The 11,354-nt window shown below is 44.4% G+C and overlaps 1 protein-coding gene across 7 annotated transcripts in view; it reads right to left on the reverse strand.

The window, feature by feature from the left end:
* Window positions 1-5,309, reverse strand: part of ARHGAP12 (Rho GTPase activating protein 12) — a 173,750-nt gene extending 168,441 nt beyond the window's left edge. For 5 of the 7 annotated variants that reach the window (XM_074984964.1, XM_074984963.1, XM_074984961.1 and 2 more), the window contains exon 1: window positions 5,185-5,309. The gene's annotated coding sequence lies outside the window, so the exon portion shown is untranslated. Of the gene's footprint in view, window positions 1-4,736; window positions 4,977-5,184 lie in introns of those variants that run through there. The other 2 variants (XM_074984959.1, XM_074984958.1) reach the window with 2 other exon arrangements.
* Between the last annotated feature and the right edge of the window lie 6,045 nt (window positions 5,310-11,354).

Genomic DNA, 11,354 nt, shown 5'->3' on the forward strand with positions numbered 1-11,354 from the left:
TACAACAACTTCAATAACAAATAAAGATCCAGAGGTTTACTGTTTAGCTGTGGCTAGTGGCAGGGAGAGCCCTAGCATACAGAAGTGGGGCTGGTATGTGCTAAGGGCAAGCAAGCTGAGTGGGAGGAACTGGGCAACCCTGGGGAAGCAGGACCACCAAACACCTCACTGGAATTAACTGCCTGTGTGAAGGATGGTGGCAGCAATTGGTAAAATACCATGACTGGGCAGAAAAGGAAAGCAAGAGGGCTCAGTCCCCATCCCAGACAGTGGGCATAGGGGGGCAGGGAGAAGGATTTAAAAAAAATCCCTGCTCTGAGGCAGATGGCAAAGGGACTGAGTCCCTTTCCCAAGGGGGCAGATGGACAGCGGAGGGGACAGAGGGACTCAATCCCTGTCCCTGAGGGGCCAGATGGCAGGTGTAAGGGGGCAGAGGGGCTCAGTCCCTCTCCCAAGAGGAGGGAAGGCAAATAGCAAAAGAGTCAGTCTCCTTCTTCAGAGAAGGAGGACAGATGGCAGGGGAGAGGGTTCTTCTCCCCATCTTACCAGGCAGCTCACATTCCAGTCTTTCTGCAGCAGGTCCAGCTGCAGGATGTGGTGGAAGGCACTGAGCATGCTCGCATTGAGCCACCTAGACAGCTGCTACATTGGCTTAAAGCAAGTTTGAGGCCACACCGGCCATCTGTGCACCTTGGTGGCAAGGTGACCCAGACCCATGAGGAGAAGTGCTGCCAGGAATGTCCAGCCCTGTAAGGGTACAGGGAGAAGAGGCATGTCCACCAGGGCTGCTAACCGCCAGACCAGCACCTTCTTCTGGTCTCTGAGAGCTCCATCCAGGGACTAGAGCACAGTAACCACTGAGAGCCAGAGCCCGTCTGGTACCCCACACCCATTTTCTGGTGCACACAGTGGGGTTCTCCCCAGCCTGAGAGTGCAGATCGTGGTGGGGGTGCCAATCCCCTCCCCAGCTGCATGGGGGAATGAGGGGCTGTAGCACTCGAGCAGCATACGTAAACAGGGGTTGACAACCCCTGGTCTACACATTCAAATTTAATGTGCTGCCATAACAGCATATAAATGTAGCAGTACAGTCAATGCATCACTCTAGGCAAAAAGCAGTCAAGTAGCACTTTAAAGACTAGCAAAATAATTTATTAGGGGAGCTTTTGTGGGACAGACCCACTTCTTCAGCCATACCAGAACAGACTCCCTCACCATTACTACACCTCATGAGGGGAGTAACACACTGTAATGGAAGGGGAGCTCCCTCCAGTGGAAGCCTGTTTACACTGGTGATTTACTGCATAACAACTTGTTTCACTTCAAAAGAGGGGTGAGAGAGTAACAGCACAGTAACTTACCAGCACAGACAAGCACTCAAACTAAAATAAAAGTGACTACAGACTAGCTTCAGTTTAAACTAATTTTAAATCAAACCTTTGGTTAAATCACTGCAACTTTCAGATAAGGCCTAAAGTACTGTAGCTTAGCTTGTTCCCCAGATTCCATAGTATCTCCCATCTTCACCTATCAGCACTACTCTGCACAAAGAACAAAAGATTTCCCACATGATTGTACCAATTGCTATGACAGCAACCCAGCAGCTTGTGCACTGGCTGCATTTCTAAGCTTCTACAATCTATAGTCCTTTCCACAGTTACTTTGATTTTTAGGAATATTTTTGAAGAGCTACTGCAATGACATTTTTACAGTAGTCACAAAGCTGAAGTTCAAACATTTCACTTCTCAAAAAGGTTAAATGAAATATTAAAAACTAAAATTGAACAATAGCCACTGTTTGTGATCCACACAAAAAGCAATGGTTCTGTTCTTGTACCACCTCTGCAATACATATTTCATTAATAAAAATTATTCCCTACACCTACAGTGAATACTTCAATGATGTTGACACAAAAACAAAGTTGGCCATAGAAACCATATTTGAGAACATTTGTCATAAATTCATACCAACAGAAAGCCAGATGAAATAAAAAAAGTCTACCCAATCATCTCCACATAATCAATACTTACAGCACCTCAAACATTTGCTGCAACAATACTTCCCAAATATGGTTTCAGGATATACTTAGTTTGGAAACAAAATTAAATATTTGTATAAATTTGTTATTTCAGGAATGAATTTAGCCTTTTATTCAAATTTCTCCAGTGATACAATATTTCTTATTTTTCCTGATAAAAAATAAAAGTTAGCTGATCATTCTTTCAAGCTTTTCAGTAGATTCAATGACTGAGGGGAATGTAGCCAGACAGAGTCTCCCCCTTACAAGCCAGCTTGCTCGTTGCCCCCCCCACTGAGGAGCACACAGGGCACGGAAATGGCTGCTGGCTTGTAAGGGGGAGACTGGAAATCAGCCATATAGTCTGCATTTTATTAGTATTCATGTTAGGAGCAGAATTTAAAGGAATCTGCTACAATACCCAAAGAGCAACTACTTCTTTTAAATGTTATCAAAGAATATCTGCAATCCATATTTTCTATAAGACAATTTTCTTCATGTTAGCCCTGTTAGATATGAATTTTATAGACTGAAGTTTCATCAAAATATTTTTGCTTGACAACATGCATCAGTTATTTGTACAGAACTGTAGGTAAAATCATTTGAATTTCACATGCACCTATATATGAAACACATGGCATACACACACAGTAGGGACTTGCATGCCCTTTTTTTTAAAAAAAAAAAGGGATCTAAATCAGGGTGAATAAAAACTGAATTTTTAAAAAGTAAAAATCAGATTTATATAAATCTTTTGTATTTTAAATGAATACTAAAAGTTTCTCATTTATTAACAGTTACATCTCATCACAAACATGATACTCATACACTTACAGTCTCTCAAAAATAAATTTATGGATCTAGTCTATCCAGACTAACTATTAGCTCTTGCTTCTTGGCAGTCCTGGGCCTTTAGTTTTCTGTTTCTCAGCAGACCAAAAAATAACGTTCAAAAATAAGACAAGCTGGATAGGATTGTTTTTGTTCTGTGCTTATGTGGAGGTGGACCTTGCGGAAGCACAGCAGAGGAATTAGTTAAGATATTGTCTAAACACGGGGAGGCAATATAGGAAAGGACAGAGACAGCATAGAAAGGAACAGTGGAGTGTACTAGAAAGAAAAAAGGGAAAACATACTCAACATGCACACACAGCTTTTTATATTCCAACACACTTTTGTCACAGAAAAACTGTCATGGCTTTTGTGTTTAAGAAACGCCCTTATTATATAGACTAGCACAGCTCCCTCTGTGTTACTATCCTAACTAGGAACATTTTGAAGAAATCTGTTACTTAGATAAAAAAGGAAAATGCATTAAGCACAAGCAGTAAAAAGACTACAAAGGGCCTAGTTGAAAGACAAACATCATAAGGAAAACTGTTTATGGGGTACAAAATTATGTAGATAAAAGGTGTTCATATGGCTGAACAGATCCACTGATTAGTAACTTCAATAATTCTCTTTGGAATGTAACTTTTTCAAGATTCTCTCCATGCTTTTTAATACAAGTGTGATTTGACAAGTAAATTTCCAAGCTGTTTCCTGTGTTGGAAATTACTAAGGGGAAAAAAAAAGGTTTAGTTTAGCTAGTCCTTATGGCCTGTTAACTAAGTTTAGAATCTATCACTCAAGTATACAATACAGAAAGCTGCAGTAAGAGAATCCAAAGTTGCCAGTTGCTACTATCATTTTCTATTACATAATACAGGCCCCTTATTTCAGAACATCATGATCAGAGACCATAATGGTAATGCCACAATCTATTCCCTATGTTACTTCAGTTTAATGCATCTTTCTCAAGGGAACCCCATTCTATACTTGTTTTCTCAAAAAAACAGAAATGTTAGTGAATTCAGGATGGCTTATTCCAAACTTAAGTGCACTACGTACAGTCACTCTTAGGGTTTTTTTAGTAACCTGATTTAAATCTTAGTTTTTTTGGTCATTTAAATCAATGGTTTAAATTAATCCATTCTGAAAACCTCTACCCCATTCCTCAGGCATAACTATCTTTAATATTAGCAGCAAAATGCAGTTCTCCCTCAGATATTTACACTTCCTTAAAAACTAAAAACCTAACAAGTAAACATCTAATTGCCTGTTAATTGTCTATTGACTCAGCTTAAAAACTTTTATGTGGTATATTTTAAACTTTTAAAAACCACTTCTCACCAACTGTACAAGTTAATGAGCATGCACCCTAACATCAGCCACTTGCCTTTCACTGTACACTTTTGTTATGTTGTTGACTAGAACGACCAGCTATAAATAGCTGAACAAATCTGTGTCTATACCCTATGACTAAAGCACACAAACAAACAGCAGCAAACTATTTTAGGGTGTGTTACAAGCTCACATTCAACATGGACATGTAAAAAAAACACAGTAATGGCTACCACCTCCTCTAGTATTTAAGCTATTTTGATCTGAGCCGGAGGATTCGTTTTAACACGTGAGGCAAAATTACACAACACCTTCACAGCTCCGTTAACTAATCTGAGAGCAGGTACACCCGCCGTATACAAACGCACACAGAGAAGAACAGACCAAACAGCACCAAGCACAGCCTATGCAATGACCAACCCCCCACCAAAAAAAAAAAAAAAGCCCAAAACCAACTTCACGTTCTCAATACGGGCGAGGACGCCTTTCTCTGCCGACTTCACAACCAGGCTTGCCAGTATAGGGAAGGCAGGGGGTCAGCAGTGCTGCTCTCACCTTGCCTTCCGGCACGGCACGGCACGGGTCCAGCAACCCCTGGATCCCAGCGCAGCAGGAGCCTTGACGCTTCCGGACACTCGCCAGCCACTGGCAAGGGCCAAGGAGAAACTTCCCCTACGGGGAGGTTATTCCAGAGCGGCCGTTATCGGGATCCTCGCAAGCGCCTGGTTCCGGCCTCACCTGGCCAGGCCGGCGGACCAGGCGGCTACCCAGCCCAGCCCGGCCCCACACGGCTGCCGCCGGGACCCGCAGGCCTCCCAAGGGCGGAGACCCAAGGGACCAGGCGCCCCCAGGAAAGAAATCGAGGGCACCACCCGACGCTTCCTCCCCCGCCCCCCACTCAGCCAGCCACGGGCGTCCCTGGCGGCGGCAGCGACGGCCCCTCATCGGCCAACAGGGTCCCCGCCCCCGCCGCGCTCAGCGCCACTGCTCCCCGCCACCTTACCCGGGTGGCTGTCGGATCCGCTCCCGCCTCAGCGCAGCCACTACCCCCCACCAGCTACTACCGCCGTCTCCGCCTCGCGCCCTCTCAGGGCCAGAGCTCCCTTGTCACGTGCTAGGGGAGGGGCGGAGCGAGGGCTGCGGTGAGGGGAGGAGCCGGGGTGGCCCTGGCCGCGGATTGCTGGGGGCCGTAGGGGGCGGGAGGAAGAGCGAGAAGCAGCGTGTGGAGCGGGCAGCTGGGGGGCGGAGAGGAGCGGAGGGGGAGGGGAGATGGAGAGGCGCTGTGAGGGGCAGAGAGGAGTGGAAGCGGGAGGGGAGATAGAGGTGCGAGAGGAGCTGGGGGAGGGGAGATCAGGGCAGAGAGGAGTGGAAGCGGGAGGGGAGATAGAGGTGCGAGAGGAGCTGGGGGAGGGGAGATCAGGGCAGAGGAGGTGGGGCAAGAGAAACTGGGTGAGGAGGAGGGGAGATGGGGGTGTGGAGAGGAGCTGGGAGGGAGGGGTGACGGGGCAGAGATGAGGTGGGAGACGGGCCTATTTTCATCGAATGCTGTCATAGGCACGAGGAGTGTATTTTTCCCATATACAATATCGTGGCTATAGCAACCTTAGTCACTTCACCCCCCCCCATGCGTTTCAAGAATTGATTGTCAATTCATTCACAAATCATTGTGACCTTGAAAATCTGAGACTTAAACTTTTACTCTGATAAGCATTGTTAAAAATCTGATTTTACAATTTTTCTGTGTTTTGCTGATAATTTTAACTGCCACAGGCTACAGAGCTCACAAACACACCATTTAGAATAAATCCTCATGATTACCAATGAAAAACTACTGAAATCAAGGACTTTTAAATTAACCCACTTAAATAAGGTTAACTTGCTTGCTTTTTTCCACTATTTTCTCTATTATTATTTCTCTTACAGCAGCATTTAAATGTCCCAGATAAGACTAAGGCCCCATCCTGCTGGGTACTGTGCATATACATGTGGAAAGAATGAGACCCTAAGCCAAATAGTTTATACTCTAAATAGACAGGACAAACAAAACATGAAATAACAAAATACTGGAGATGGGGAACTGAGACATACAGAAATTAAGTAACTTGCCCAAACCAGAGAGTGAGCCTTTGACAACGTCAGGAATTGAAACCAGAACACCCAAATCTTAGCTGACTGTCTCTAAACCATAATACTGTCAATACTCAGTGGCCATAGAGTTGGGAGACCACACAAACCATGGCCAACCATTATTGAGCTGGAATATGGAACTAGACAGCTGCCTAGGGTGGCAGTTTTGTGGATGAAGCATCACAGTCTGGTCTGCAGGGGTGTGAACTGCCAAGAACGCTGATGTGTAGTTTCTAATAGGACTACATTTATGTGATGGTAGGTACCTTATAGTTTGTGCCAGCAGGACTATTTGGGGCAGGTAGATTGCTCAATGGAAACATCTGCTCCTGACTGGTCCAGGCACCCTTTTTTAGCCCAGGAAGCATTCCAGGAAGTGCCAGTTGTAATAATACAGCTGCTTTGTAGCTAGTTATTGGACTCCTGACCCTTGGCTCTGGTTCCTGATTCCAGCTTTGCCTTTGATTCCTGGCTCTGACCTTCAATACTGTTCCTGTATTCTCACTGCCCTGTTCTGATTGTTAGGGCTGATGTGATGGGGACTGGTAGGGGTTGCCAAGTCTTCCATATTGGACAGACCAGATGACATTGCCACAAATGGCATCTAGTCCTACTTGGGAGAGTTAGCAACCCACAGGGAAGCAGAAAGAGATTCTGGCTGGTGCCAAATTCTCCAGTGGGAAGGGAGGGGAGAAGTCCCCATCTGCCCCCATGGCATTCTGCAGCCCCTGCTTCAACCTCTTTCCAATTTCTTTTGAGACTACTCACTAACAATACAGTTTGAACACTGCCTCTGCCCCCTTTTTTAAAACTGGCTGTATATACAAGCCAATTAAATGGGAATAGCCAGGTCCCACTCTAATTTTACGTTTTCTTTTTCTCCAAAACTCCTGAATCAAAATCCTAAACTAGCTACTATTTTACAAGTTAATTATAGTAATTCTGCATCTGTGTTCTGATTCATTTTCAACTATGGGTATTCAAATTGTCTGAAATTTTCATGTTAGCACCTTATTGTTTCTAATATCTAACTAATAGAAACAGTGTTTGAAATATGTTACTAATTCCTGTAAATTAATTGTTTTAGTTGTGATTTTTTTTTCCTCTAACAAAATAGATTGACTTCATCATGAATTATGTAGCAACTTTTGTGAGTAACAAAGAAGGAAAACCCTACTTCCCTGCCTTTGGTGGACAGACATCCAGAAAATACTGTGCTTGTTTCCTTACTGTTTTTTCTTCCTGTTCTTCATCGAGCTTCGAGGCAGAACTGTGTGTTTAATGGGGAAAAAACTCTGATACAAATGGAAATATTTATTTTGCAATAGCAGCAAGTGTTCTTAAAAATTTACTTTTCAAAACTTACCTAATTAGCCCAACAAAAATATATCCTGAGACAACACCTCCCTGCTGTTGCTTTGCTCAGTACTTACGGCAGCTTCTCTTCACTCACCACTATATAAACAATAGCTGTTTCACCACCTACGCATATATTACAATCACTTCCTCTTTTAAGTTCATTCTAACAATCTAAGAAAGCTCTTTACAGAAATACAGATTCCTGTGTTTTTTTTTTAATGAACTTGTCAATTTACTGTTTTCTGGCTCAGCTAACCAAGAAGCCATAATTACTTTACTTGTTTGTGGCAAGGTGTATAGTTGTATATATATACAGAAAATCTGATTTAAGCACAAATTATTAGTCAAAATTCAGGGAAGCTCTCTGTTTCACTGTTGAACCAGAGAGGGCAGTTTACAGGACTCTCTACTCTTAACAAATATCCAGCATTTTTTTTATGTCATCTTCATCAATTGGAATGAAAAGTGGTTACAAACACTCCTGTCTCACTGGTTCTGTTTACCTGCCTCCTGGATGTTGTGGAGCTTAAGTGTTGTAAACTGATCTGAGTTCCTGGGATGGAAGGTGTTACAAAAGTGAAACATTTGGCTATTATTTGGATACATATAAATTACATCTTTCAGTACAGTCCCTTGTAAATTTCACAAACTTCTGATTATCTGAATTAAATGGGGAAGGAATCAACATAGCTTTTAATTTAATTAAAATAGGTTAATTCCCTGCTTGTCAGAAATAAGCACCTGAATTACTTCTGAAACGTTGATAAAAATGTGTGTGTATATATATATTTTTTTCTCCTCTTCCTACTAGTATCCTAAAAATCAAGAACTTTCACAATGGGGACAAGTTTGTGCATTTGATGAAGTTAGCTGCAGCCCAAGAAAGCTTATGCCCTAATAAATGTTAGTCTTTAAGGTGCCACAGGACTCCTTGCTGTTTTCACAGTGAACATTTTCAGCTCCATATAGCCATCAGTCACAGCACAAAGTTAAAATGAGAGAATGCATTAAATAGATTCCATCACCAAACCATGTGGCAAATAAAAAGTAAAGAAGAATAAGTCCTGTGCTAACCTGACATAAAACTTGTGCTGTGGGACAGAACAAAGCTTCAATCAAACCAATCAGAACTAGTTTGAGTCCTTATCCAGGAGTCTGGGAAAATTTGACATCACCTGTGGGACCCTACAAGAGGCAAACCTTCCCCACTGGCAAACAGTGTGCGTATAAGAAAAGAGAATTATTCTTAAAAAGGGAAAGGGAATTAAGACTTGGTTTGGGAAAACACCACAACCACATTCAAAATCTCAAGTCAAATATGCACCCCAAAGTAGTTTACGCAGTATACTTTGCAGAGCTGTACTGCACGTATGATTGTTTGGGATGGCCACAATGGGGTCTGTGTTTTGGGAGGCCCTATGGCAGTCACCCTATCCATCCCATGGATGGGACAGAGCCCACTAGACAAAAGAAGGACCAAGGTTACCCTGAGGGGGCTAGCACAGGGCAGTAGCAGAGATCATCCCCTCCATCCCCCTGACACACATACTCACTGCAGCACTGGGAGCCTGGGAAACAGAGCAAGGCACACAGCAGCCTGTACCACTCCACCACCCTCCCCCAGCTTTAGACCCAGTATCCCCAATTCACCCATTGAAGCCAGGAGCAGAACCATGGGTAGCCCTGAGCTCTGCCCTTCCCCAGCTATGAGGAGCCCTGATGCATAGGTGCCGGAAATGAGGAGGCATGTGGTGGGTGCTGGAAGCAGATGATGAGCCTCTGCACTGCATCTCACTGGCCTAGCTTGTGCAGGGATCATCCAGGCCTCGGTTTGTTTCCCCGCTGGTTCTTCCCACTGGCCTAGGGACGTCCAACCACCCCAACATAAACACACATTAGGAGGGCAGTGCTGGATACAAAGGCCCAGGATCATAGCCCACCCGCCCAGAGGTACCCAGATGGCTAACCCCTGCTACTGCCCTGCGCTAGCTTCCCCCCGCCCCCATTGTCCTCCAAGTTGTGTAGCTCTGGGGAAGATCTTTTGGGAAGGGGCAAAAGGCGGGGCAGAAGATGAGCGGGAAGAGCTGGAATGAGCCCAGGAAGGGAAGGGAGCAGAGAAGGAAGGTACAATGGGGTCACCCCCCTAGGAATGGCCCTGATCTTTAACCACGGTGTTTCACCTTGAGGTATGAAAATCTAACAAATTGTCCATTTAACCTGCCACTCCATTTTCCCCTCCACTGCCCCACTACTCACCGCTGCTGTCCTCAGTCAGCAAAGGCCCTGAGTTATTTTACCTTCCCTACCCCTAAAGGGACAGTGGAAGGTAGCAGAGTCAAGCAATGCCTCGGCTTATGCTGTCACCAGCTCACAGCTGCCATTATTCACTCTGCGTCAGTCCACCACCATTAGCTGCCTTGTGCTATCACTTCCTCTGCTACCACCTGCCTCTCTGCTGCACTGCCACATCTTGAGGTCCCATCGCTTAACTAACCCAGCTCTCAGTGACTTCAGCAGTTAGTGGAACCTCACCACAATCTCTTTCATTGAACCACTGCCCCACAGCAGGCCTCAGGCTTAGCACTAGACTTGGCTAGCAGTGAGGTCAGCTCCAGTGATCAGCTGAGCCTATTTAGCTGTACCTTTAAACAGTGGAGAGGAGTCAAAGACTGCATAGGGCTCTGGCTGCATCACAACTGAACCTATGCAACTGTGGTGCTGTAGTACTGCTAGTGCTAATGCTCTAAGCCATTGAGAGAGCTCTTCTGCTAACTTAATTATTCCAGCGCCCATGAGCATTGGTAGCTAGATTGGCAGGAGATGCTCTTCCATCAACTGTATGCTGTCCACACAGGCTCTTTGGTCCATGTAGCTTACATCCTTCAGTGCACTGGCTTATTTGCATACTCCAGCAACGTAACTTACACTAATCTGAGGTGTAGTGTATACATAGCCTTAGATTCCTTGAGCAAAGCCCATGCCACCCTCCCTTTTCACTTTGGCATCCCTAACCTGCTTGGTAAATGCAGTTCTGTTAAGGGTCGCTCCTGAAGTCACAACTTGCTAAGCACAGTTCTTCTGCCCTTTACTTGGGCAATAAGGAGAACACCATTTCCTTACCCCTGCACCTCATACTAACGTGTTTTATAACCCAACACCAGGCTAAATCGATCATGTTGGCTAATGAGGCCTGTTTGCTGAATACCTAGGCAGAGTAAGTGCGGTTATGCAGATACAGTCTGTTCCTGAAACCTTGCTCTTTCAGCTCATCACTAGATGCCAGGGGAGAGCTGTCTGGCCCTCTTTACAGTTGCATTTCTGTTTGTTTATTTGTTCCTCCTTGCAGAGGGAAAAAAGAGAGCACAAAGAGACTTACTCCTTTGCAGGGTGAAGCTAGCAGCAGTACTCTAGCAAAGCCTCAAACAATATTTCCATTATCAATTGTTTTCTCACATGGCTTTTAGTCAGAAATGTGGCATTCATTTTCTAAAATAGAAAGCAAATGACTTTAAAATAAAGGTTGTAATGGGTCTGGCTCATATTTATTCCTCTTTATTTTGATTTCTAACAATGTCAGTTTATAGTTAGAAAAAAAAGAGGAAGCTTGGCCAAATTGGAATGGCTATTGGCCTGCCGAACACACTGAAGACTTGAGAACTTTCAGCTAGTTAGATCATGTGATTGGCT

The sequence above is a fragment of the Carettochelys insculpta genome, chromosome 2, assembly GCF_033958435.1.
Source record: "Carettochelys insculpta isolate YL-2023 chromosome 2, ASM3395843v1, whole genome shotgun sequence".
Taxonomy (NCBI): domain Eukaryota; kingdom Metazoa; phylum Chordata; order Testudines; family Carettochelyidae; genus Carettochelys; species Carettochelys insculpta.